Source organism: Dendrobates tinctorius, unplaced genomic scaffold, assembly GCF_039654945.1.
Source record: "Dendrobates tinctorius isolate UK_male_01 unplaced genomic scaffold, ASM3965494v1 ptg000375l, whole genome shotgun sequence".
NCBI lineage: Eukaryota > Metazoa > Chordata > Amphibia > Anura > Dendrobatidae > Dendrobates > Dendrobates tinctorius.
In genome coordinates this window covers 737,822-765,587 of record NW_027362041.1, presented here as the reverse complement: position 1 = coordinate 765,587, position 27,766 = coordinate 737,822, and the positions used below count along the sequence as shown (strand labels likewise).

Genomic DNA, 27,766 nt, shown 5'->3' with positions numbered 1-27,766 from the left:
ACTTGCTAACCCCAATGCCATGGTCGATAACCAGCGTCACTCCTCTAACTCTAAAGCCACGGTCTATAACCAGCATCACTATCCTAACCTTAATGCCAAGGTCTATAACCTGCGTCACTCCATTAACCCTAATGCCACGGTCTATATCCAGAGTCACTCCTCTAACCCCAATGCCACGGACTATAACCAGCATCACTCCGCTAACCCTAATGCCACGGTCTATAACCAGCGTCACTCCTCTAACCCTAATGTCACAGTCTATAACCAGCATCACTCCTCTAACCTTAATGCCACGGTCTATAACCAGCATCAGCACTCTAACCAGCATCACTCCTCTAACCCTAATGCCACAGTCTATAACCAGCATCACTCCTCTAACCTTAATGCCACAGTCTATAACCAGCATCAGCACTCTAACCCCAATGCCATGGACTATAACCAGCATCACTTCTCAAACCCTAATGCCACGGTCTATAACCAGTGTTCCTCCTGTAGCTCCAATGGCTGATGGCAGTATGAAAGGTCACACACTATGGCACATAGTGCGGACAGAACCAACCCTAGAAACTCCTCAGAGTAGTCGTGGAATTATGGAATCACAGGATCCAGGCTAACCATGTGCAAATGAAGAAAAAACAAACAACATTGTCAAAACATCTGAATTTTGTCAGCACTGAGTATGAGCAGCTTGTGCATAACTGCAGTGAGCTTATTAAAGGGAATCTGTCACCCTTTTTTCGAATATGAGCTGCCGGCACCGCCATCAGGGGCTTATCTACAGCATTCTGTAATGCATTCTGTAATGCTGTAGATAAGCCCCCGATGTGACCTGAGAGATAAGAAAAAAATAGTTAGATTACACTCACCCCGCCGTCCGGTCCAGTCCGATGGGTGTCGCTGTCCCGTCCGGCGCCTCCCATCTTCATACGATGTCATCCTCTTCTTTCCTTTCTGTCGTGGCTCCTGCGCAGGTGCACTGCTCTGCCCTGTTGAGCAGTGGCTCCTTCAGTGCACAGGCGCTGAGAGAGGTCCGGCGCCTGCGCACTGCAGTATTCTGCTCAGTCCTCAACAGGGCAGAGCAGTGCACCTGCGCAGGAGTCACGACAGGAAGGAAGAGGATGGCATCGTATGAAGATGGGAGGCGCCAGACCGCAACACCTATCAGACCAAGACCGGACCGCCCCCCGGTGAGTATAATATAACTCATTATTCTTCTCTTTCAGGTTACATCTGGGGCTTATCTCTTTATTTAATCTTTATTTTTATATAGCGCTAACATATTCCGTAGCGCTTTACAGTTTGCACATATTATCATCACTATCCCCGATGGGGCTCACAATCTAAATTCCCTAGGAGTATGTCTTTTAGAATGTGGGAGGAAACCAGAGTACCCAGAGGAAACCCACGCAAACACGGGGAGAACATACAAACTCCTTGCAGATGTTGTCCTTGGTGAGATTCGAACCACTGAGCCACCGTGCCGCCCAGAATGTAGATAAGCCCCTGACTTCGGTGCCGGCAGCTCATATTCGAAAAAAGGGTGACAGATTGCCTTTAAAGGGATCACCTTATCCTGGACTACGCTTCTACAATAGGCTGAGCACTTAATAGGTAGCTGCTAACTAACTGCCTGATCTTCCATTTGCCAATTTCTCCAAGCTCCTGGTAGCGATTATCCTATATCCTGTGATACCACTTAGGCAGAGCAGTTTCTTCTCTTCTGCTCGCTCTGTAGGATGGTGTCTGTCGACACCAGATTGTTCCCCAGCTGTCTAAGGCTATGTGCACACGCTGCGGATTGGTCTGTGGATTTGTATCTGTGGAACCGCAGGTAAAATGACCTGCGGTATTACCTGCAGATTGGCCTGCGGTTTTCCCCTGTGGTTTGACACCTGGACAATGGAATAGGTGGTAAACCGCAGCAGAATCCGAAGAATTGACGTCAATTCTTTCTGCGGATTCAAAACCGCAGCTTTTCCGCAGTTAAAATTCTGCAGCATGTGCACTGCGGATTGTAAATCCCATAGACTTACATGGTACTGTACACTGTCTGCCGAACTGCTGCAGATCCGCAACGGCCAAAACCGCAGCGTGTGCACATAATAATTATAATAATAATAAATAATACATTTTATTTCTATAGCGCCTACATATTCTGCATCACTTTACATTTCAGAGGGGACTTGTCCAGACAATAGACATTACAGCATAACAATAATCACATAGATCATAACAGATACCAAGAGGAATGAGGGCCCTGCTCGCAAGCTTACAGTCTATGAGGAAAAAGGGGACACACGAAAGGTGGGTGGTAACAGTTGCCCTGATTGTATGGATCAGCCATAATGTTAAGTGTGTAACAGTACAGACGCAGAGGGCTAATAGATGCATAAAGCATGAGGGAACATGATGCGGGGAACCTGGTTATGGTAAAACTTTTGGCTGTGCCACACAGGGATAGATTAGGTTAATGTGTTGAGGCGGTAGGCCAGTCTGAATAAATGCGTTTTTAGGGCATGCTTAAAATTGTAGGGATTGAGGACTAATCATATTGACCTGGGGAGTGCATTCCAAAGAATTGGCACAGCACGTGTATAGTCTTGGAGACGGGAGTGGGAGGTTCTGATTACTGAGGATGCTAACCTCAGGTCATGAGCATAACGGAGGGCGCGGGTAGGATGGTAGACTGAAACAAGGGAGGAGATGTAGGGTGGTGCTGAGCCATGGAGTGCTTTGTGGGTGAGGGTAATAAGTTTGTACTGGATTCTGGAGTGGATGGGTAGCCAGTGTAATGACTGGCAGAAGGTAGAGGCATCGGTGTAACGATTGGCGAGGAATATGATCCTGGCTGCAGCATTCAAGACAGATTGGAGGGAGGAGAGTTTGGTAAGAGGGAGACCGATTAGAAGAGAGTTACAATAGTCCAGACGAGAATGAATAAGAGAAACAATAAGAGTTTTGCAGAGTCAAAAGTAAGAAAAGGTTGAATTCTAGAAATGTTTTTGAGGTGCAAATAACAAGAGCGAGCCAGTGATCGAATGTGGGGGACAAAGGAAAGCTCGGAGTCAAGTATGACCCCAAGACAGCGGGCATGTTGCTGGGGAGTAATAGTGGAACCACACACGGAAATGGCAATGTCGGGTATAGGTACATTAGTAGAGGGAGGAAACACAAGGAGTTCAGTCTTTGACAGGTTCAGTTTCAGATATAGTGAGGACATGATGTTAGACACAGCGTTTAGACAATCGCCGGTGTTTTCTAGAAAGGCTGGCGTGATGTCAGGAGAAGAAGTGTATAATTGGGTGTCGTCAGCATAGAGATGGTACTGGAAACCAAATCTACTGATTGTTTGACTAATAGGGGCCGTGTACAAGGAGAAGAGGAGGGGGCCTAGAACCGATCCTTGAGGAACCCCAACAGTAAGGGGAAGGTGAGAGGAGGAGGAACCAGCAAAAGATACAGTAAAGGAGCGGTCAGAGAGATAGGAGGAGAACCAGGAGAGAACGGTGTCCTTGATGCCGATGGAGCGGAGCATAGTGAGGAGGAGCTGATGATCCACAGTGTTGAATGCTGCAGAGAGATCCAAGAGAATTAGCATGGAGTAATGACCATTTGATTTAGCTGTTAGTAGATCATTTGAGATTTTAGTGAGGGCAGTTTCAGTAGAGTGTAAAGAGCGGAAACCGGATTGGAGAGGGTCGAGAAGAGAGTTATCAGAGAGATAGCGGATCAGACGGGAGTGGACCAGGCGTTCCAGGAGTTTAGAGATGAAGGGAAGATTAGAGACAGGTCTATAGTTAGCGGCACAGTTTTGGTCGAGGGATGGTTTTTTAAGTAGTGGATGTATGATGGCATGCTTAAATGAGGAGGGAAAGATACCAGAAGAGAGATAGAGGTTAAATATTTTAGTTAGGTGAGGGGTGACAGCAGGGGAAAGGGGCTGGAGTAGATGTGATGGAAATGGGTCACTGGTGCAAGTGGTTGGGCGAGAAGATGCAAGGAGCCTGCTTACTTCTTCTTCTGTGACTGGTTCAAAATCAGAGAGTGAGCTAGATGCAGTGGGGGACAGTGCATGGTATGAGGTGATTGGGAGAGAATTTCCAGTCGGATCTGGTCAATTTTTTCTTTGAAGTAATTGGCCAGATCGTCAGCTCGAAGCTCCGTGGTTGGGGCCTGTACACAAAGCTTAAGAGCAAGCGCACTGAGTTTTATATTGCATGAGTGGGAGCATCAGCAGTGCAAGGAACTCTGCAATGACTAATTTTAGTGCCTGCGCTGGGAATCCCAGGCACTAGCAGAATTCTCACTACACTGGTCATGTAATGTAAACTGCCATACAGTACACCTGTGCCGAGTAAGGCAGCAGAAACGCCTGTCAATCAACAAAACGTCGGGAGTGATGCCTCAATGACAGAACAGAGACTGAGAAAAAGAAACTGCTCTGTCTACGTGATGTCACAGGACAATATAGAATAACCACCAGAGCGGGCCTGTGACTGCTCTTAGTCGGAGAGAGATCAGTGCGTAACTGCTTAGCCTTATGTTAAAAAAAAAAATCCTGGAAATCCTCTTCAATGGTGACTGAACTTGGGCATGCAAATCCTCAAGTATCTGTTCTTGGCATCGCCCAGTGTAACTGCTGATCAATGCTGTACCAGATGTGCTCGATAGGAGACAGGATGGGAAACGCTGCAGCCCATGGTTGCATGTTCCGGCCACAAAAGATGCTCAAAGTAGCACAAACAACATAGCGTTGTCATGTCGAAAAACAGTTCTTTATAAAAAAGGCTAAAGGAAATAGAAAAGCGCAATAGTGTCTTATCCGGGTGGTATTGAGAATAAGTGATAAGAAATCCACTTGAGAAGGCTGAACTTTTAAATTCCTATTTTGCATCTGTTTTCTCTCAGCAAGGAAATGTAACATCAACTGTTATTCACTGTCCTATTAAGGGAATAGAAGAATCCAGGATATCTATAAACAGAAAGATAGTGAGGAAACACTTAGCTAGCCTAAATGAATTCAAGTCTCCAGATCCAGATGAATTACACCCCAGAGTACTGAAGGAGATAGCAGAAGAAATTTTTGAACCCCTCTCTATAATCTTTGAAAATTCTTGGAGAACAGGAGAAGTGCCAGAAGACTGGAGAAGAGCAAATGTTGTTCCTATCTTCAAAAAGGGGAAGAAGGTGGACCCAGGTAACTATAGGCCGGTGAGTCTGACTTCTATACCAGGAAAGATCTTTGAACAAATTATTAAACAACATGTATGTCAATACCTGGATAAGAATGAAGTGATTAAACAGAGTCAGCATGGGTTTGTAACTAATAAGTCATGTCAGACTAACTTAATTTCCTTCTATGACGGTATCACTGATTGGGTGGATCAAGGAAATGCTGTAGATATAGTATATCTTGACTTCAGCAAAGCATTTGACAAAGTCTCTCATACAATCCTTATTGAAAAAATGATTAAGTATGGAATGGACAAGGCAACTGTTAGGTGGATTCATAACTGGCTTAGTGATCGGACCCAAAGAGTGGTCGTAAATGGCTGCACATCCAGTTGGAAGAATGTCTCAAGTGGGGTACCACAGGGCTCTGTCCTGGGCCCTGTATTGTTCAACATCTTTATCAACGATTTAGATGAAGGAATTGAGGGTAAACTGATTAAATTTGCTGATGACACAAAGCTAGGAGGGATAGCTAATACTAGAGAAGAGAGAGAGAGGATTCAAAAAGATTTAAATAAACTGGAGAAGTGGGCAGCAACTAACAGAATGGTTTTTAACAGGGAGAAATGCAAAGTACTACATCTGGGCAATAAAAATGGAAAAAACATATATAGAATGGGAGGAATAGGGCTAAGTGACAGCACATGTGAAAAAGACTTGGGTATACTAATAGATCACAGACTGAATATGAGTCAACAGTGTGATGCAGCAGCAAAAAAGGCAAATGCAATTCTAGGATGTATTAACAGAAGCATACAGTCTAGATCACGTGAAGTCATTATTTCCCTCTACTCCTCTTTGGTCAGACCTCATCTGGAATATTGTGTCCAGTTTTGGGCACCACATTTTAAAAAAGACATCAACAAACTGGAGCAAGTTCAGAAAAGAGCAACCAGAATGGTGACCGGTCTGCAAACCCTGTCTTATGAGGAAAGGTTGCAGGATTTGGGAATGTTTAGTTTGCAAAAGAGAAGACTGAGAGGAGACTTAATAGCTGTCTACAAATATCTAAAGGGCTGTCACATTGTAGAAGGATCAACTTTATTCTCATTTGCACAAGGAAAGACTAGAAGCAATGGGATGAAACTGAATGGGAGGAGACACAGATTAGATATTAGAAAAAACTTTTTGACAGTTAGAGTGATCAATGAGTGGAACAGGCTGCCACGAGAAGTGGTGAGTTCTCCTTCAATGGAAGTCTTCAAACAGAGGCTGGACAGACATCTGACTGGTATGATTTAGCGAATCCTGCTTTGAGCAGGGGGTTGGACCAGATGGCCCAGGAGGTCCCTTCCAACTCTACGATTCTATGATTCACTCACCTTTTCCAGGGGGGATAAAAGCATATAACGAAGTGTCAGCTGCTGCACGCCCGAAGGTCCACTCCGTGACCGCCAATGTAGTTCCACATGGATAAATATTTTTTCGGACTCACTGTGCGCTGCTTGACATAGTTTCAGCGCACAGTGAGTCGGAAAAAATATTTATCCATGAGGAAAAACAGTTCTTAGGACACTTTGGAGAAATGGTCGTACCATTGGTTCCACCAACAAATCAACATAGAGAGCTGCTAGAGCATCTGGACCGTAGACTAGTGAGATACGGCTGCAGGGACTATGCCTCCACATAGCATACTCTCAGGCGACGTACTCTCATGAAGATCTCCATGATGTTGCCCACGTGGTTTACAGACCAATCACCAGCTATTGTAGTGGACTCAATAACAATGGGACTCGTCTCTGAAGAAGATAGACCTCCATTCCATCCATCTAGAGATAACAAGGGCAACGCCAGGAAGAGGTCCTACACAAGGGAATATCTCACCGATCCTACTCCCAGGATTACAGAGTCAGATCCAGTTTGCATGAAACACATTAGGTGGCTGCGCTGCTGGAGGAAATAAATTCTTCAACAATGATGATAATGTTTTTTTTCCACTTAATAAAGATGCTGGTAAGGCAATGAAATGTGCTGTGAATGAAAAATCTTTTTATCGTCTTCACTGTTGAAGAATCAATTTACTCCAGAAGAACAGCCACCTAACGTGTTTCATCCAAACTGGATCCAATATATCCTGGAGGATTGATCCATGGGCCACAGGGCAGCAGCAGCTGTGTTTCTTCCTGCTATACAGGAGTGGTGCCTGTCACAACTTCACCAGGTGAGCATCACCAGCACTTACCCATCTCCATCCACCAAGTGAGCGTCACCAGCACTTACCCATCTCCATCCACCATGTGAGCGTCACCAGCACTTACCCATCTCCATCCACCAGGTGAGCGTCACCAGCACTTACCCATCTCCATCCACCAGGTGAGCATCACCAGCACTTAGAATCATAGAATCATAGAATCGTAGAGTTGGAAGGGACCTCCTGGGCCATCTGGTCCAACCCCCTGCTCAAAGCAGGATTCGCTAAATCATACCAGTCAGATGTTTGTCCAGCCTCTGTTTGAAGACTTCCATTGAAGGAGAACTCACCACTTCTCGTGGCAGCCTGTTTCACTCATTGATCACTCTGTCAAAAAGTTTTTTCTAATATCTAATCTGTGTCTCCTCCCATTCAGTTTCATCCCATTGCTTCTAGTCTTTCCTTGTGCAAATGAGAATAAAGTTGATCCTTCTACAATGTGACAGCCCTTTAGATATTTGTAGACAGCTATTAAGTCTCCTCTCAGTCTTCTCTTTTGCAAACTAAACATTCCTAAATCCTGCAACCTTTCCTCATTAGACAGGGTTTGCAGACCGGTCACCATTCTGGTCGCTCTTTTCTGAACTTGCTCCAGTTTGTTGATGTCTTTTTTAAAATGTGGTGCCCAAAACTGGACTCAATATTCCAGATGAGGTCTGACCAAAGAGGAGTAGAGGGAAATAATGACTTCACGTGATCTACACTGTATGCTTCTGGTAATACATCCTAGAATTGCATTTGCCTTTTTTGCTGCTGCATCACACTGTTGACTCATATTCAGTCTGTGATCTATTAGTATACCCAAGTCTTTTTCACATGTGCTGTCACTTAGCCCTATTCCTCCCATTCTATATATGCTTTTTTCATTTTTATTGCCCAGATGTAGTACTTTGCATTTCTCCCTGTTAAAAACCATTCTGTTAGTTGCTGCCCACTTCTCCAGTTTATTTAAATCTTTTTGAATTCTCTCTCTCTCTTCTCTAGTATTAGCTATCCCTCCTAGCTTTGTGTCATCAGCAAATTTAATCAGTTTACCCTCAATTCCTTCATCTAAATCGTTGATAAAGATGGTGAACAATACAGGGCCCAGGACAGAGCCCTGTGGTACCCCACTTGAGACATTCTTCCAACTGGATGTGCAGCCATTTACGACCACTCTTTGGGTCCGATCACTAAGCCAGTTATGAATCCACCTAACAGTTGCCTTGTCCATTCCATACTTAGTCATTTTTTCAATAAGGATTGTATGAGAGACTTTGTCAAATGCTTTGCTGAAGTCAAGATATACTATATCTACAGCATTTCCTTGATCCACCCAATCAGTGATACCGTCACAGAAGGAAATTAAGTTAGTCTGACATGACTTATTAGTTACAAACCCACTTACCCATCTCCATCCACCAGGTGAGCGTCACCAGCACTTACCCATCTCCATCCACCAGGTGAGCATCACCAGCACTTACCCATCTCCATCCACCAGGTGAGTGTCACCAGCACTTACCCATCTCCATCCACCAGGTGAGCGTCACCAGCACTTACCCATCTCCATCCACCAGGTGAGTGTCACCAGCACTTACCCATCTCCATCCACCAGGTGAGTGTCACGAGCACTTACCCATCTCCTTCCATTGGGTATCACACCCTAGTGTGCGCTTTGATCCCCACATCTACATTTATTTAGGATTATGGTGTGACATACTGTACGATAGCCGGACTCTAGTCTTAACTACAGAAGCACTTACAGCTCGGTGTTACATTGATTTGGTGGTTAAACCAGTGGTATGACCATTTCTACCAGGGCTGTGGAGTCGGTAAGCCACAGTTGCGACTTCGACTGCGACTCCTGGATTTTATCAGGCTCCGACTCCGACTCCGGCTCCGACTCCTTCATAAATGGCCAATTCATAACAACAAATTTACTGTTGTAAAATATTAAACATCGTGCTTATTCAGTTTCTCACCATCATATAAGTAATCAGACCACTTAGAGCAAAAACTACATTTATTAGAATACAATTAGAATATAGCAAATAACTTTTATAAACTTTTCTAAACTGTAAGTAAATATGCAATAAACACTTTTATGCAGTTAATAAGAAATCTATAAATTTGTCCTCAGAAAAAGTATTGCCTCTGTCAGATCCTCCTTCATGGATGCCCTCAAATCTGATCTAATTATTTTGAGAGCGGAGAACAACCTCTCTACACTAACTTGTGTTGGTGGCAAAGCAGTAACCACTCGGGCAACATCTCTGACAATGTCAGGATACAGAGGAATCGCTTGTTGCACTGTTATTTTTGATGAACGGTCAAATTTCTCAATTTCTTTTAGTGCACATGAAAAATTCTGCTGAAATGTACTGGCTGTGTTCCTTGATGGGGATGACTCTTCTTCTATGTGGGAACGCTTTGCACGGTCCTTGTGATCCAAATATTTTTAGAAATTAAATTCTTCATCAGTTGATGATGAGGGTGAAGATGTGGCAGGACGACCAAATTCTTCTTGTTCCTCCTGACTGTTCTGCAACCCTTTCATCCTTACTGCTATTTCAAACAGAGCTTCTTTTCCTTTACTTAGCTGTTGATCATCTAGAAGAATCCGATGCATTGGGTCTACATAAACAGCTGCCAAAAGAATGTTATTTTGTAATAGTAGCTCCTCTCTCCGTTTCATTGATGTAGCAATGCCACTTGCAATTAACCCTCCTCTTTGGGACAGGCGAAACATCAGGTTCTTCCACTTCTTTAAGAAAATAACTGGAGTTAAGTCCTCTGCTTGTAATTTTTTAGTCACTGTAAATGGGTGCTCTAGCAATTTTTCCAGCTCAGTCACCTGATTCCACTGACTTTCATTTCGCGTCAGTTGAGGGTTAGCCATGTCTACAAGATAGGTTTTCAGTTCAACCAAGCGCTGAATCATTAAGTAAGTACTGCCCCATCGTGTGGCTTGATCAATAATTGCCCCTTTTCCAGCACGTCTCTTCAAAATTGAGTCAACTTTAGGGTTTCTGGCAACAGTAGCTAATTTTCTCACCTTGCCAATCAGTGCAGCAGTATGTCCTTCTTGCAGACTGTCTCTTATAGCCAGCTGTAGCGTATGCACAACACAGCGCATGTGATGAATGAAAGAACATATTGACACAGTTTCAACAAGATCATCTAAACTATCATGTTGCTGTTCATCTGAAGCAACTTCAGTTTGCTCCTCAGTTACAATACTGTGTTCCTCTATTTCAAACATTTCTGTGTCTGTGGACCCAGAATGTTCTTCTAGCTGCTGGTCACCATCATTACTCTCATTCATTAGCTTAATACTACTTATCATATTTGAAGCATTGTCCGTTACGACAGAAAGAACTTGCTCTTTTTTAAGTTCATAGTCTTGCAGAACCTTTTCCACCAAGACCTGGAGAAACTCACTGGTGTGATGAGCTTTGGTGTCTTTTACTGCCAATGTCTTGGTAACTATTTCATTTTTGTCACAAACAAATTGGACATTGATGGCAAAATAGTTCACTCTGTGACGTGTGCAGGCATCCATTTTAAGAAACAGAAAGCGTCCCTTGAGAGTTTTTTTTTAAGTTCTTCCTTTTGTTTAAAAGCTTCTTCGATTACTAATTTTCTAATACTCTCTCTCTCCAGAGAAACACCAAGCTTGCGGGCCATTTCCCCATTCAGACACATAAAAGCTGGTCGTGAAAATAATGAAATAGGCACACTATCCTTTACAACAAGCTCTATGATCTGTTTTTTAAATGTATCTACTGTCATTGTCACAGTAACTTTGTCACTGACAAAATATCTTGCAACTGATGGCTGCAAAGTTCTCTGCTCCTTTGTTTGGCTGGAAGAGCTGGGCACTGGTTCATTGGTTTGGATGCAGTCTTTCTCATCCACTGCTTTCAGTACTTCTGGATGAAAGTGCTGTAAATGTCTCTTTAGATTAGAAGCTCTGGTAGGAGCATTTTTATCTTTGCCTGAATATGCACTCATCTTGGCTTCACAGCATTTGTTTTCGTCTGGATCATTTGTCATACACTGACAGACATAATGTTTTCTATCTTGAGTGATGGTAAAATGTTCAGATACAGCTGATTTAATGTGATGCTTCTTTGACATTCTCAGGTTTTTAATTCTGCATTCACAATCCAAATGACAATTGTTTTTCCTAAAAACAATTGTACAAAATTATTGCCAGGTCGTACAACTGATATAGTGGTCAGTAATACTGATATTATTCCTCATGTACTCACAGTTAACTGATGCAAAGTTTGTTGAAAGGATAATACTTCTTACAGTCTTCCTCTTCTGAGTAGCAGGCAGCTGTGAGATGCTTGGAAGACGCACACCTAGTATGATCTAGTCTAGAGGAGGAGCTTTACTACTAAGAATTTGCAATACATTTTCACTTTCAGTTTCATACATTGTAAGTAGGGGGTTGGGGCAGCATGAGGTTAACCAAGTATAAGATTAGATAAGGGCAGTGGAGAACAGTGACACACAAGAAGTAAGAAATGTCTCTATCTCCAGCAGAACTGCTTATCACTGTTGTTCATAGTTTGATAGAACATATATATTTGAGTAACATTTATAATATTCATATGAAAGTTCAATTATGAAATATTAATACTTTTTTTTTAAAGCTGGAGTCGGAGTCGGTACATTTCTACCGACTCCAACCAAAACTAACTCCGACTCCGCAGCCCTGATTTCTACGGGTTAAACATACTTCCGTGGCCTCCACACGGGTCTCCCAATGAGCACATATGGGACGTCATTAGTTGGCAACTACAAAGGGTGCTATCAGCACCAGATACTAATGATCTGCCCAAGTGCACTCAATTGCAGAACTTTCCTCAGACGACCATTAATAACCTCAATGAGAGCAACCAATGTGTAAGAGTGAGGATTTCTGGGTATATCAATCCTGTGATTTACACAAGTGCCCAAATTTTCAATGTTGAGGAGTATACTAAGATAGAAGTATATAAGTATAGTATATAAGTATGGTGTCATCCGTTCTACGGCTAGAAAGATAGGAGTTGTAATGTCTCAGAAAATATTAAAAATTTTGAATCGACCAGCAATGGGAGCATTAATCCCCTCCCTCCTCCCACACAGATTTCTTGAGTAAGGTAACAAGAGCTACCTCTTAAATAAATTTGTACAATAACAGAGGAAATTAGGAACAGTTTGATAGTGAACCATCCTAATTAACATCCAGGAAGTTGTTTTGGAAAGGAAAGGACTCCTGCAGTGTCAAGGAGGATGTCTTTTGTGCATGAGACAGAGGTATATAGATTGGACAAATGTTTAAGACAGGGAGGGGTCTCTTCAGAGGGTTGGAGCAAAGGTACCTTTGTTTACACATAGAGAGAAGTGGAAGAGCTTTTTTTTTTAAACACCGTGCATTTAAATGACCTCTGAGTTCACTCAGAGTAAATGCTATACATTTACAGTAGACTGAAACACATAAAGAAAACACAGAATGACAAATGTGCAGAAATACCCTGCAGTAACAAATATGACAGTAGTCAGCAAGTGCTGGTAAAAAGATGGCAACAAATACAGGGTATTTAGTCGATTCGTTTTTTTGCAAAAAAATGTATACCAAGCTACTCCACCTCGTCAAGGTAACCCTTAATGGAGCAGTCCCTATCTCAGTGGGTGGTGTGAACACTGTCCGACCGACTTGTTCACATTTGTGCGTGTTTTTAATCACATTTACAGTAGACGTCTGTCTCCTAACGAAAATTATGAATACTGGAGCTTGTTTAGGTCCTATAATGAAGCAAATAATTATTTGATCCCTTGTTGACTTTGTAAGTTTGCATACTGACAAAGACATAAACAGTCTATAATTTTAAGGGTAGATTAATATTAACATTGAGATAGAATATCAAAAATAAAATCCAGAAAATCACGATGTATAAATTATATAAATGTATTTGCATTTTGCAGTGAGAAATAAGTATTTGATCCACCACCAACCATTAATAGTTCTGGATCCTACAGACCTGTCAGACACTCCTAATCACTTCGCTACCTGCATTAACCCCTTTCCGACATCGGGCGTAAATTTACACTGATGTCGGTATCCCTACCTTTGATGAGGGCTCCAGCGGTGAGCCCACATCTTTCCCAGCACCTGTCAGCTGTGTTGAAAAGCTGAACGCAACAGCCGCGGATGGAATAGCAATCCACCCACGGCTATTAAATGGTTAAATGCCGCTGTCAAACTCTGATAGCAGCATTTAACATGCACTTCCGGTAATCGTGCCGGAAATCCGCCCATTGGTGACCTCCGACACATGATCACGGGTCACCGATGGGTTGGCATGACAACCAGATGTGTCCTGAAGACATCTATGGTTGTCAGTGCCGGACTGCTATGAGTGCCACCTGGTGGTCGGTGCTCATAGCAAGTCAGGAAATCTGCTCCGGTTGATGTGATCATTGCCTGTATGTAGCAGAGACGATCAGGTTATTGCAGCACTTTTTCAAAAGTGAAAAAAAAATGTTTTTAAAAGTATGTTAATTTTTATATATATACTCACATGCATACACACATACATACACTGCTCAAAAAAAAATAAAGGGAACACTTAAACAACAGAACATAACTCAAAGTAAATCAAACTTCTGTGAAATCAAACTGTCCACTTAGAAAGCAACACTGATTGACAATCATTTTCACATGCTGTTGTGCAAATGGAATAGGCAACAGATGGAAATTATTGGCAATTATCAGGACACCATCAATAAAAGAGTGGTTCTGCAGGTGGGGACCACAGACCACATCTCGGTACCAATGCTTTCTGGCTGATGTTTTGTTCACTTTTGAATGCTGGTTGAACTTTCCCACTCGTGGTAGCATGAGACGGACTCTACAACCCACACAAGTGGCTCAGGTAGTGCAGCTCATCCAGGATGGCACATTAATGTCCAGAGGCTGGAGACACTACCAGGAGACAGGCCAGTACACCAAGAGACGTGGAGGGGACCGTAGGAGGGCAACAACCCAGGTCCCCACCTGCAGAACCACTCTTTTATTGAGAGTGTCTTGATAATTGCCAATAATTTCCATGTGTTGTCTATTCCATTTGCACAACAGCATGTGAAATTGATTGTCAATCAGTGTTGCTTCCTAAGTGGACAGTTTGATTTCACAGAAGTTTGATTTACTTGGAGTTACGTTCTGTTGTTTAAGTGTTCACTTTATTTTTTGAGCAGTGTATACATACTGTACATGTATATACACATATATATATATATACACACACTAGCTGAAGAGCCCGGCGCTTCCCGGGCATAGTAACTAACTGTGGTTAGTTGTAGCAAATTATAATTATCCTCCATCCCATAGTCCCGTGCCCATATACCCATCATACATATCCTCCATCCCATAGGCCCGTGCCCATATACCCATCATTCATATCCTCCATCCCATAGTCCCATGCCCATACACCCATCATACATATTCGCCATCCCATAGTCGAGTGCCCATATACCCATCATACAAATCCGCCATCCCATAGGCCCGTGCCCATATACCCATCATACATATCCTCCATCCCATAGGCCCGTGCCCATATACCCATCACACATCCTCCATCCCATAGGCCCGTGCCCATATACCCATCATACATATCCTCCATCCCATAGTCGAGTGCCCATATACCCATCACACATCCTCCATCCCATAGTCCCATGCCCATATACCCATCATACATATTCTCCATCCCATAGTCCCATGCCCATATACCCATCATACATATTCGCCATCCCATAGTCGAGTGCCCATATACCCATCACACATCCTCCATCCCATAGTCCCATGCCCATATACCCATCATACATATTCTCCATCCCATAGTCCCATGCCCATATACCCATCATACATATTCGCCATCCCATAGTCGAGTGCCCATATACCCATCACACATCCTTCATATCATAGTCCCATGCCCATATACCCATCATACATATCCTCCATCCCATAGTCCCGTGCCCATATACCCATCATACATATCCTACATCCCATAGGCCCGTGCCCATATACCCATCATACATATTCGCCATCCCATAGTCCCATGCCCATATACCCATCATACATATTCGCCATCCCATAGTCGAGTGCCCATATACCCATCACACATCCTTCATCTCATAGTCCCATGCCCATATACCCATCATACATAGCCTCCATCCCATAGTCCAGTGCCCATATACCCATCATACATATCCGCCATCCCATAGTCCCGTGCCCATATACCCATCATACATATCCTCCATCCTATAGTCCAATGCCCATATACATATCCGCCATCCCATAGTCCCGTGCCCATATACCCATCAAACATATCCTCCATCCCATAGTCAAGTGCCCATATACCCATCACACATCCTCCATCCCCTAGTCCCGTGCCCATATACATATCTGCCATCCCAGTCCCGTGCCCATATACCAGTCATACATATCCTCCATCCCATAGTCCAGTGCCCATATACCCATCACACATCCTTCATCTCATAGTCCCATGCCCATATACCCATCATACATAGCCTCCATCCCATAGTCCAGTGCCCATATACCCATCATACATATCCGCCATCCCATAGTCCCGTGCCCATATACCCATCACACATCCTCCATCCCATAGTCAACCATTATGACATCATAATGAGCGGCAGCGGGGCTTGCGACCTATGAAGACATCAGCGTCGCCACGGCAACCGTTGTGACATCATAATGAGGGGCGGGGCTTGGCGCGCACACACTGCTTCCACAGTATGCAAATAGGGGCATTGTGACATCACAATGAGGGGCGGGGCTTGACGCGCACACACTTTTTCCCCCAGTATGTAGATAGGGGCAAAATTGTTTGGTGAATTGGAACGCGCGGGGTTAAAATTTCACCTCACAACATAGCCTAGGACGCTATCGGGGTCCAGACGTGTGACTGTGCCAAATTTTGTGGCTGTAGCTGCGACGGTGCGGATGCCTATCCCGGACATACAAACATACACACACACACACACACTTTGAGCTTTATATATTGGATATATATATATATATATATATATATATATATATATATATATATATATATATATACATATACACACACACACATTATATATATATATACACACACACACACACATTATTTTTATATATATATATATATATATATATATATATATATACACACACACACACACACACACACACACACACACACACACACACACATATACTCGTGTATAAGCAGAGATTTTCAGCCCATTTTTTTGGGCTGAAAGTCCCCCTCTCGGCTTATACACGGGTCATATACCTGGGGGGATCGGTGGGGGAGGGGGAGCAGGGTTGTCACAGATCATACTTACCTGTCATGCCGCGGTCTCTGCAACCTCGCTTCTCCACCATCTCCCTTCCTGTCTTCAGCGGTCACGTGGTACCGCTCATTACACTCATGAATATGTGCATATTCATGAGTGTAATGAGCGGTACCACGTGACCGCTGAAGACAGGAAGGGAGACAGTGGAGAAGCGAGGCTGCAGACACCGCGACAGGATGGGTGAGTATAGCAATATTCAACTGTCCCCCGGTCCATCGCTGCTCACTGCTGTCTCTGCTGCATCCTGTGTCAGTGACATTTAGGCAGCAGGGGGCGCGGTGACGTGGTTAGTGCGCGCCGCCCCTCTGCTGGCTGAACAGTCACTGACACAATAAGCGGCAGACAGCGGCGATCGACCCAGGAGAGGTGAGTATGGCATTTTTTGGGGGGGCATATTCTATGGAGCAGCATATGGGGGCATAGTCTATGGGGCAGCATATGGGGGCATAATCTATAGAGCAGCATATGGGGGCATAGTCTATGGGGCAGCATATGGGGGGCATAGTCTATGGGGCAGCATATGGGGGGCATAAACTATGGAGAAGCATATGGGGGCATAATCTATGGAGCAGCATATGGGGGCATATTTTATGGAGCAGCATATGGGGGCATTAACTATGGAGAAGCATATGGGGGCATAATCTATGGAGCAGCATATGGGGGCATATTCTATGGGGCAGCATATGGGCGCATAAACTATGGGGCAGCATATGGGCGCATAAACTATGGAGCAGCTTATGGGGGCATAAACTATGGATTCCACCCTCGGCTTATACACGAGTCAAAAAGTTTTCTCAGTTTTTTGTGGCAAAATAAGGAGTGTCGGCTTATACACGGGTCGGCTTATACATGGAACTTTTCAACCTTTTCCCATGTATCATGCTTCAAACCTAAAAAGATACCAAATGTAAATTTTTGGTGAAGAATCAACACGTGGGACACAATTGTGAAGTTGAACGAAATTTACTGGTTATTTTAAATTTTTGTGGAAAGTCAAAAACTGAAAAGTGGGGTGTGCAATATTATTCGGCCCCTTTACTTTCAGTGCAGCAAACTCACTCCAGAAGATCATTGTGGATCTCTGAATGATCCAGTGTTATCCTAAATGACTAATAATGATAAATATAATCCACCTGTGTGCAATCAAGTCTCCGTATAAATGCACCTGCTCTGTGATAGTCTCAGGGTTCTGTATGAAGCACAGAGAGCATCATGAAGACAAGGGAACACAACAGGCAGGTCCGTGTTACTGTTGTGGAGAAGTTTAAAGCCGGATTTGGATACAAAATGATTTCCAAAACTTTAAGCATCTACAAATATAGCATTTAAACGCTATATAAATAATTATTAAACATCCCAAGGAGCACTGTGCAAGCGATCATATTGAAATGGAAGGCGTATCATACCACTGCAAATCTACCAAGACCCGGCCGTCCCTGTAAACTTTCATCTCAAACAAGGAGAAGACTGATCAGAGATGCAGCCAAGAAGCCCATGATCACTTTGGATGAACTGCAGAGATCTACAGCTGAGGTGGGACAGTCTGTCCATAGGACAACAATCAGTCACACACTGCACAAATCTGGCCTTTATGGAAGAGTGGCAAGAAGAAAGCCATTTCTCAAAGATATCCATAAAAATGTTGTTTAAGGTTTGCAACAAGCCACCTGGGAGACACATCAAACATGTGGAAGAAGTTGCTCTGGTCAGATGAAGCCAAAATCGAACTTTTTGGCAACAATGCCAAACAATATGTTTGGCGTAAAGGCAACACAGCTCATTCACCCTGAACACACCAGCCCCACTGTCAAACATGGTGGTGGCAGCATCATGGTTTGCGCATGCTTTTCTTCAGCAGGGACAGGGAAGATGGTTAAAATTGATGGGAAGATGGGTGGAGCCAAATATACAGGACCATTCTTGAAGAAAACCTGTTGGAGTCTGCAAAAAACCTGAGACTGGGACGGAGATTTGTCTTCCAACAAGACAATGATCCCAAACATAAAGCAAAATCTACAATGGAATGGTTCACAAATAAACGTATCCAGGTGTTAGAATGGCCAAGTCACAGTCCAGACCTGAATCCAATCGAGAATCTGTGGAAAGAGCTGAAAACTGCTGTTCACAAACGATCTCCATCCAACCTCATAGAGCTCGAGCTGTTTGCCAAGGAAGAATGGGCGAGAATTTCAGTCTCTCGATGTACAAAACTGATAGAGACATACCCCAAGCGACTGCAGCTGTAATCGCAGCAAAAGGTAGCACAACAAAGTATTAAGTAAGGCTACTTTCACATTTGCGCCATTTGCGCAGCGTTTCGTGCGCAATAGAAACGCATGCAAAAAAACGCATTATGCGTTTTTGCATGCGTTTACTTTTTTATGCACATTCGTTCTCTAGGAGTTAAAACCAGTGTCTACACATTTTTACGCCAAAAACTCATGCGCACAAAAACGCACACGAACGCATGTCCATGCGCACGCCTGCGTTCCCATAGACTGCAATGCGCTATTTTGTCACATTCCGTGCGAATGCGGTTTTTTGACGCCTTTCGGTGGACCCAAAAGTGCAACAAGTTGCGTCTGGCGCGCCTAGGCGCACACCTCGAAAAAACGCATGCACACAAAAACGCATAACAACGCGTGCAAATGCAAGACCATGCGCCCCCCATGTTAAACATAAGTGCACGACGCATGTGCATGAACCAGCAGTTTTCAGCTTATCCGAGCCCATGTCACATGACCGCCGGTTGCCAATGGGTTGGCATAACAACCCGGGGTCAGCAAGAGACCCCTGTGGTTGTCATAGCCGGATAACCATGAGCACCGCCCAGCGGTCGGCCCTCATAGCAAGTGAGCATTTCTGCTACACAGAGCAGGGCTGAAGCCCTAACTCTTTGCAGCACAAGCAATCAGATGATCGCAGCTTCTAGGCTCCCATGGAGACTATTTATGCTAGTGTAAAGTGGAAAAAAGTTTTTACAAATATAAAAAAAATTACATATACAGTGGGTACGTAAAGTATTCAGACCCCTTTAAATTTTTCACTGTTTCATTGCAGGCATTTGGTAAATGCAAAAAAAAGTTCATTTTTTTCTCAATAATGTGCACTCTGCACCCCATCTTGACTGAAAAAAACAAAATGTAGAAATTTTTGCAAATTTATTAAAAAAGAAAAACTGAAATATGACATGGTCATAAGTATTCAGCCCCTTTGCTCAGACACTCATATGTAAGTCACATGCTGTCCATTTCCTTGTGATCCTCCTTGAGATGGTTCTACTCCTTCATTGGAGTCCAGCTGTGTTTAATTATACTGATAGGACTTGATTTGTAAAGGTGCACACCTGTCTATGTAAGACCTCACAGTGCATGTCAGACCAAATGAGAATCATGAGGTCAAAGAAACTGGCCAAGGAGCTCAGAGACAGAATTGTGGCAAGGCACAGATCTGGCCAAGGTTACAAAATAATTTCTGTAGTACTGAAGGTTCCTTAGAGCACAGTGGCCTCCATAATCCTTAAATGGAAGAAGTTTGGGACCACCAGAAGTCTTCCGAGACCTGGCCGTCCATCCAAACTGAGCAACAGGGGGAGAAGAGCCTTGGTGAGAGAGGTAAAGAAGAACTCCAAGATCACTGTGGCTGAGCTCCACAGATGCAGTAGGGAGATGGGAGAAAGTTCCACAAAGTCAACTATCACTGCAGCCCTCCACCAGTCAGGCCTTTATGGTAGAGTGGTCCAACTGAAGCCTCTCCCTCAGTGCAAGACATATGAAAGCCCTCTTAGGGTTTGCTTAAAAAAAAAAAAAAAAAAACACATGAAGGACTCCTAGACTATGAAAAATAAGATTCTCTGGTCTGATGAGAGGAAGATAGAACTTTTTGGTGATAATTCTTAGTGGTATGTGTGGCGAAAACTAGGCACTGCTCATCACCTGTCCAATACAATCCCAACAGTGAAACATGGTGGTGGCAGCATCATGCTATGTGGGTGTTTTTCAGCTGCTGGTACAGGACGACTGGCTGCAATTGAAGGAAACATGAATGCGGCCAAGTACAGAGATATCCTGGATGAAAACCTTTTACAGAGTGCTCTGGACCTCAGACACTTGGCCGAAGGTTCACGTTAAAACAAGACTGTGATGGTGTGATAGGCTATGTGGATATCATTTTGTGTATATTTCTATTTCACGTATTTTCATAGTGTTTTTCTTGTATGTCTATAGCCTGACTGTATCTGTCTCTTGATGACCCCCTGTAGTTCTTTAATCCCCAAGGCTCTTTTGTTCTCCTCTGGGAGGCCTGGAAACCGCCCCAACCTGTTTTACTACCCCTGGACACAAGGAAGGGGGTGGGGAGGACAGGAGCTGGTCAAGTCAGTTCCTGTGTGGCGAGGATCGTATTAAGACTGCACTTCAGAGAGAAGGACCCATTTTATCCTCTGGTGCTAGAGTTTTGGAATCTCGTCTCCCTGGACATTTTATCCTGTTACTGGACTACATTCTTGTTCTGGACTATTGTATCCTCAGTGTGGTGGATAGTTTATGGACCTTCTAATTTTGCCTGTAATAAAGGTCTTGGGATTGTTCACCCTTCCCTCGCTCTGTTGATTGTGTGGTATCGGAGAAGGACCCCGTGAAAACTGGTGGCAGCAGTGGGATCAACAGAGCGTAACCAAATGGAGAACCACCCACAGAGTGAGTACAGAAATTGGACTGTATCCAGTTTACAGGAGAGAGCCAGAGACCTGGGCCTGAACTACCAGGGACTTACTAAAGAGGCCTTAATCGATCTACTGGTGGGCGCTAGCCCGGCCACCTCCTCCCAGATGTCTGAAGGACGAGCACTGGAGACAGGGATCCCCATACAGAAAAGCCAGTGGTTGGTGTGGTACGAAGAAGAGATGGCGGTTCTGGGCCCCGGTGTCTCTCAGGAGTACAAGGAGGAGGCAGCCCCCGGAGCACAGCGGAGACAGGAAGAAATGGAGCTTGAAAGAGGGAGTAACGCAATGTGGAGTGTAACCCCAACGATCCGGGAGCCTGTACGGATCACCTGGACAGAGTTTAAGCCATTTGATGAGGCTTCCGGAGATGTGGAGGGGTTCTTCAAAGACTTTGAGCAGCAGTGTGCTGTGATGGAGGTGCCCCACTCTAGATGGATGCATTTGTTAGTGGGGCTCCTGAACGGAAGCATGGCAGAGGCTTACCGAACCATTGACGCACCTCGGAATCGGGATTATAACATTGTAAAGCGGACTATCCTGGATTACCATGCTATCACCCCAGACTCATATAGGGCCAAGTTCCGAGTCCTCCAATGCACCACGGGGGGATCGTTTAGGATATATGCACATAAGATGTCCCAGGCATGTCGGAGATGGCTGGAAGCAGAAAACGCCTTTACTGTGGAAGATGTTATACAGGCGTTCCTTATAGAACTATTTCTTGCCAAGTGCCCGGCAGAGGTACGGGAATGGGTCCGGGAGCGCACGCCGTGTATCGTGGATAGAGCTGCAGCCCTGGCCGTTGAAGCCCTTACTATCCAGCCGCAATGGAGGAGGCTTCTGGACAACGAACCACGGCCTGCTCCCACGCCCCGTCCCTCTCCAATTATATCTGCCCTTCCACCTAGTCGCAAGCCGATGACAATCACGCCTCACAATCCTAGGTCCCAACAGTTCCAACCACGACCCGGGGTATTCACAGAGAGGAGGTGTTATGGGTGTGGGCAACCTGGACATTTGCAGTCTGGCTATTCCTCCAGGATTCAGAGGGAGCCCCACGCAGCCCCACCTCGTCCATTGCATCTTGTGCACTCCACCCCGCCTGAGGAAGAGCTACCACCACCCCCACCAGAGTGGACCACCGACCACGGCACCATAGATACTACTCCTGGAGTGTACGGACTCCGGCCTCAGTCCTTTAGCTACCCAGAGCAACGGCAACGCCACCTGCAGGATGTCTTAATTAATGGATACAAAGTATCAGGATTTAGAGACACAGGGGCATTCTTGACTATCGCTGACCCCCGTGTGGTTCGACACGAGGCAATTTACCTTACCAGGGTCCGGGAATTCCCATTGTCCTGGCGGGGGGTGCCCGCAAATATATACAGCGAGCTTCTGTGCGTTTGGATTATGGTTGTGGAGAAAAACTGTGTTGGATTGGAGTTATGGGAGGACTTCCTGCAGATATCCTCCTTGGTAACGACATTGGGAAGTTACAGTGCCAATTTGTGGGAGCAGTCACCCGACTACAGGCCCTTCAAGCATTACATCATCCGGACCTCACCAGGGAGCAACCACCATGAACCGCATCAGAGTCGGTAAGCAATACGTTCGCTGCTACTACATTGGGAGAGTCTTGGGACAGAGAGGAGTTTAGGAGAGAAATAGAGGGTGACACTACCTTAGCAGCCCTTAGGCGAAAGGCAGAAACTGGGCACATGGGAGATAATGGGGATGGCTTCACTCGAGAAAACGGACTGTATTATCCTGTAACAAAGGGCAGTGACCAGGCAACTCTGATGCAACGACCAGGCAACTCATTGTCCCTCAGAAGTACAGGGCACAGCTACTCCAACTGGCCCATGACATCCCCTTGGCTGGGCATCAAGGGAGAAAAAGGACTGAAAAGAGACTCACCCAAAGTTTTTTCTGGCCTGGCGTCTCGCAGTCGGTAGCCCATTATTGCTGCACCTGCGATGTGTGCCAGCGAATGCGGCATCCAGGAGCTCGACATAAGGTACCCCTGCAATCCCTGCCCATAATTGAGGAACCATTTCAACGTGTAGCTGTCGACATCATAGGTCCTCTGGCCCACCCCAGCCAGTCGGGGAAAAAATATATCCTGACCGTGGTGGACTATGCCACTAGGTATCCTGAAGCTGTAGAACTGTCTAGTATTACAGCAGTAAATGTAGCCGAGGCCCTTGTTACCATCTTTACCCGGGTAGGGTTTCCTAGTGAAATATTATCGGATCAAGGCACTGTCATGTCGGACGCTATTCACACCACAGCGTCCGGCAGGCAGAGGTAGTTCCACCTCCGTCCACTATAGCCTCAGTGGCGCCGGCTTGATCTTCAGGCTCTCGGGGGTTAATCTTGCTGGAGACCAGGTTGGATGTTTAGTCACGCCCACGGTCTTTAAATAGTCATGCTGGCCTATGGGCGTCGCCGATTATAGCTTGTGTTTCATACCAAGTGGTTCCGGTCTGGAGTGGAGGTGTTGAAGAGAGAGAGATTCGTATCTGGTGGCGTATGATCCATTGTTATCCTTTCTCCTTCACATATTTGTGTTTAGTTGTGCCCTGTTCACATTACTGTATATTCCTGTGTGCGTGCGGCGCAGTGCAGTTTAATTTCTCCTTGTCTGTCATAATTTGTGTGGGGGCTTTGGTGGTGTGTCTCCTCACTGGGTGGAGGGTTAAGTGCAGGGCTGAGCAGGAGATAAGGAAAGGTTGGAGGCTCAGGCATTTGCACCATCAGCAAAAACTCTGGGTTGAGGGTCAGACAGGGTTCCCCTAGTTAAAGGGACATCACAGGGGCCCCGGGTATTTCAGCCTTAGTTGAACTAAGCCCCGTGTGACATTATAATCGGCCCACATTTTTCAGGAGTCCATGGATCCATTAGATTCCATAACCCGCCAGTTGGCGGCGCTGTCCTTACAGGTCTCCGAGTTGAAAGGGGCAGTTCAGCAGCAGGGCCTGGTAGTAGCGAAGGTGCAAACAGCATCTGCAGGTATCGGTGCAGAGCCGAAGATTCTGCTGCCAGAACGATTTTCAGGGGATCGCAGCAAATTTGTCGAATTTCGGGAGGCCTGCAAGTTATACTTCCGCATGCGCCCTATCTCCTCAGATAATGAGGCTCAGCGGGTAGGGCTGGTGTTGTCATTACTGAGTGGTGACCCCCAAGCATGGGCATTTTCCTTACCAGCTGACTCTGCTACATTTCATTCTGTCGATAATGTTTTTTCTGCCCTCGGGCTCATTTGCGATGATCCTGACCGACTGGCTCTAGCGGAATCTAAAATCCGCACCCTCCGCCAGGGGGAGCGCTTGGCAGAGGACTATTGTACTGAATTTCGCCGTTGGGCCGTAGATACACAGTGGAATGACCCAGCACTGCGGAGCCAGTTTATTCATGGGGTATCAGGGAAGGTTAAACAAGCCCTCCTGATGTATGAGACTCCGGCATTGTTGGAGTCTGCCATGAGTTTGGTGGTACGTATTGATCGCCGTTTTCGCCAGGGGGCACAGGAGACGCTACCTCTGGGGGAAAGCAGAGGTGCAAGTGTGGTTGAAGTAGATGAGTCCACTGAACCTATGCAGATTGCTGGCGTGGCACAGGTTAAGCGTCGCGTTCCGGGATTCCGGAAGCCCGGAGCATGTTTCTACTGTGGTAAAAGAGGTCATTATGTTAACGTTTGCCCTGTACTACCTAAGAGGGTCACACCGGCGGAAAACTGTTAAGCTCAGAGGGTATGGAGGAGGCCCAACTGAGCGTATGCATATCCTCCATGATGGTATCTCACTGTATGCTCCCTGCCAAGGTTATTATCGCGGGCAGAGAGCTACCAATATCAGTGTTTGTGGATAGCGGTTCCGCCACCAATCTCATAGATGAGGAGTTTGCACACACCGCCGGGTTTAAGATCGAAAGACTTCCTCACCCCATACAGGTGGTTACCATTAATGCTGTTCCCCTCCCTCAAGGGGAGATTACGGAGTTTGTGGCAGAGGTGAAACTCCACATTGGGGTCCTACATTCTGAGTCGGTTACATGTAGGGTCCTCCGTAATCTCCCAGCACAAATGGTCCTGGGTTTTCCATGGTTGTCCAGGCACAACCCGGTAATTGATTGGAAAACTCAGGACATAGTACAATGGAGTGGTTTCTGCCAAGACAATTGCTTGGCCACATGTGTGTCCGCCGTGACGCCCAGCCTGCCGGAGGCTTTGCAGGATTTCGCAGATGTTTTCTCTGAGAGGGGTTGCTCAGAACTGCCTCCACATCGAGCCTATGACTGTGTGATTAGGTTAAAACCCGGGGCCAAATTACCTAAGGCCAGGATGTTTAATATTTCTGGTCCTGAGAGACAAGCCCTCAAAGACTACATCGCGGAGAGTCTGAGCAAAGGACACATCCGGCCTTCGTCCTCGCCTGTAGCCGCGGGGTTTTTCTTCATTAAGAAGAAAGATGGGGGGGTTACGCCCGTGTCTGGATTTCCGAGAGTTAAACCAGATTACTATCCGTGATCCCTACCCAATGCCGTTGATCCCGGATTTGTTCAACCAGGTAGCGGGGGCGAAATGGTTTTCCAAGCTGGACCTCAGGGGGGCGTATAACCTCATAAGGGTCCGTCAGGGGGATGAGTGGAAGACGGCGTTTAACACTCCTGAGGGTCATTTTGAGAGTCTGGTTATGCCGTTTGGGTTGACAACCGCGCCTGCCGTTTTCCAACATTTTATTAATGATGTATTTGCTCATGTCCTGGGGAGATTTGTGATTGGATACCTGGATGATATCCTCATTTATTCTAGCGATCGGGACACTCATTTGGAGCATGTCAGGCAGGTGTTACAGTTGCTCCGGGAGAACCAGCTCTATGCTAAGCTGGAAAAATGTTTATTTTTTGTCCAGGAGTTGCCCTTTTTGGGATATATTGTGTCCGCAGCCGGGTTTAAAATGGACACCGCTAAGGGGCAAGCGGTGCTGCATTGGGAGAGGCCGGAGAGTCTGAAAGCACTCCAGCGGTTCCTTGGGTTTGCGAATTATTATAGGAAATTTATAAAACACTTTTCGACTATCGCCAAACCGCTCACGGACATGACAAAAAAAAGGTGCCGATCTGGCGAGCTGGCCTGAGGTGGCTATACGTGCATTTGAGCGTCTGAAGAATAGTTTTGCTTCAGCCCCCATTCTGGTGCAACCAGACGTGTCTAAACCTTTTGTGGTGGAGGTTGATGCGTCGGAGGTGGGAGTGGGGGCAGTACTGTCTCAAGGCTCGTCCTTGAGCAAGATGCATCCATGCGCCTACTTCTCCAAGAAGCTGTCGCCGGCCAAACAGAATTATGATATCGGCAACAGGGAGTTGTTGGCCATCAAACTGGCTTTTGAGGAATGGCGACACTTCTTGGAGGGGGCGGCTCACCAGGTCACAGTCATCACCGACCATAAGAATCTGCTCTATCTGGAGTTGGCCAAGCATCTGTCTCCTAGGCAGGCCCGCTGGGCATTGTTTTTTACTCGTTTCAATTTTCTTGTGACTTACCGTCCCGGGGCTAAAAACACCAAGGCGGATGCTTTGTCTAGGTGTTTTCCGGGGGGAGAACCTCGGGAAGAGCCGGTACCCATCCTCCAGGAAGGGGTAGTGGTCTCGGCTCTCACGACTGAGGTAGAGGCGGAGATTGCCGAGGCCCAAGAGGAGGTACCGCCAGGACTTCCCGCCAACAAATAATTTGTACCCCTGCATCTCCGGCTTAAGGTGTTGAAGGAACACCATGACTCGGTACTGGCTGGTCATCCAGGGGTGAAGGGCACCTTAGAGCTGGTATCGCGTCGTTTCTGGTGGCCCAAAATCCGGCAGGACGTGGTCTCATACGTGGCAGCTTGCATCACGTGCGCTAGGGCTAAGTCACCCCGAACCCGTCCTGCTGGCACGCTACAGCCTCTGGGGGTACCCAATAGGCCATGGACAGAAATCTCCATGGATTTCATCACTGACTTGCCAGCCTCGGCGGGGAACACGGTCATCCTGGTGGTGGTTGACCGTTTTTCAAAGATGGCGCATTTTGTGGCGTTGTCTTCATTGCCCAATGCAAAGACGTTGGCTCAGGTATTTGTGCAGGAGGTGGTCAGACTCACGGAGTTCCGTCGGACATAGTATCTGATAGGGGTACGCAATTTGTGGCGAGGTTTTGGAAAGCTTTTTGCTCCAGTTT

At 45.7% G+C, this 27,766-nt stretch overlaps 1 protein-coding gene across 4 annotated transcripts in view; it reads right to left on the bottom strand.

Annotated features, from left to right (window-relative positions):
• Positions 1-27,766, bottom strand: part of GGA1 (golgi associated, gamma adaptin ear containing, ARF binding protein 1) — a 157,937-nt gene that overhangs the window by 37,035 nt on the left and 93,136 nt on the right. The window lies entirely within an intron of this gene.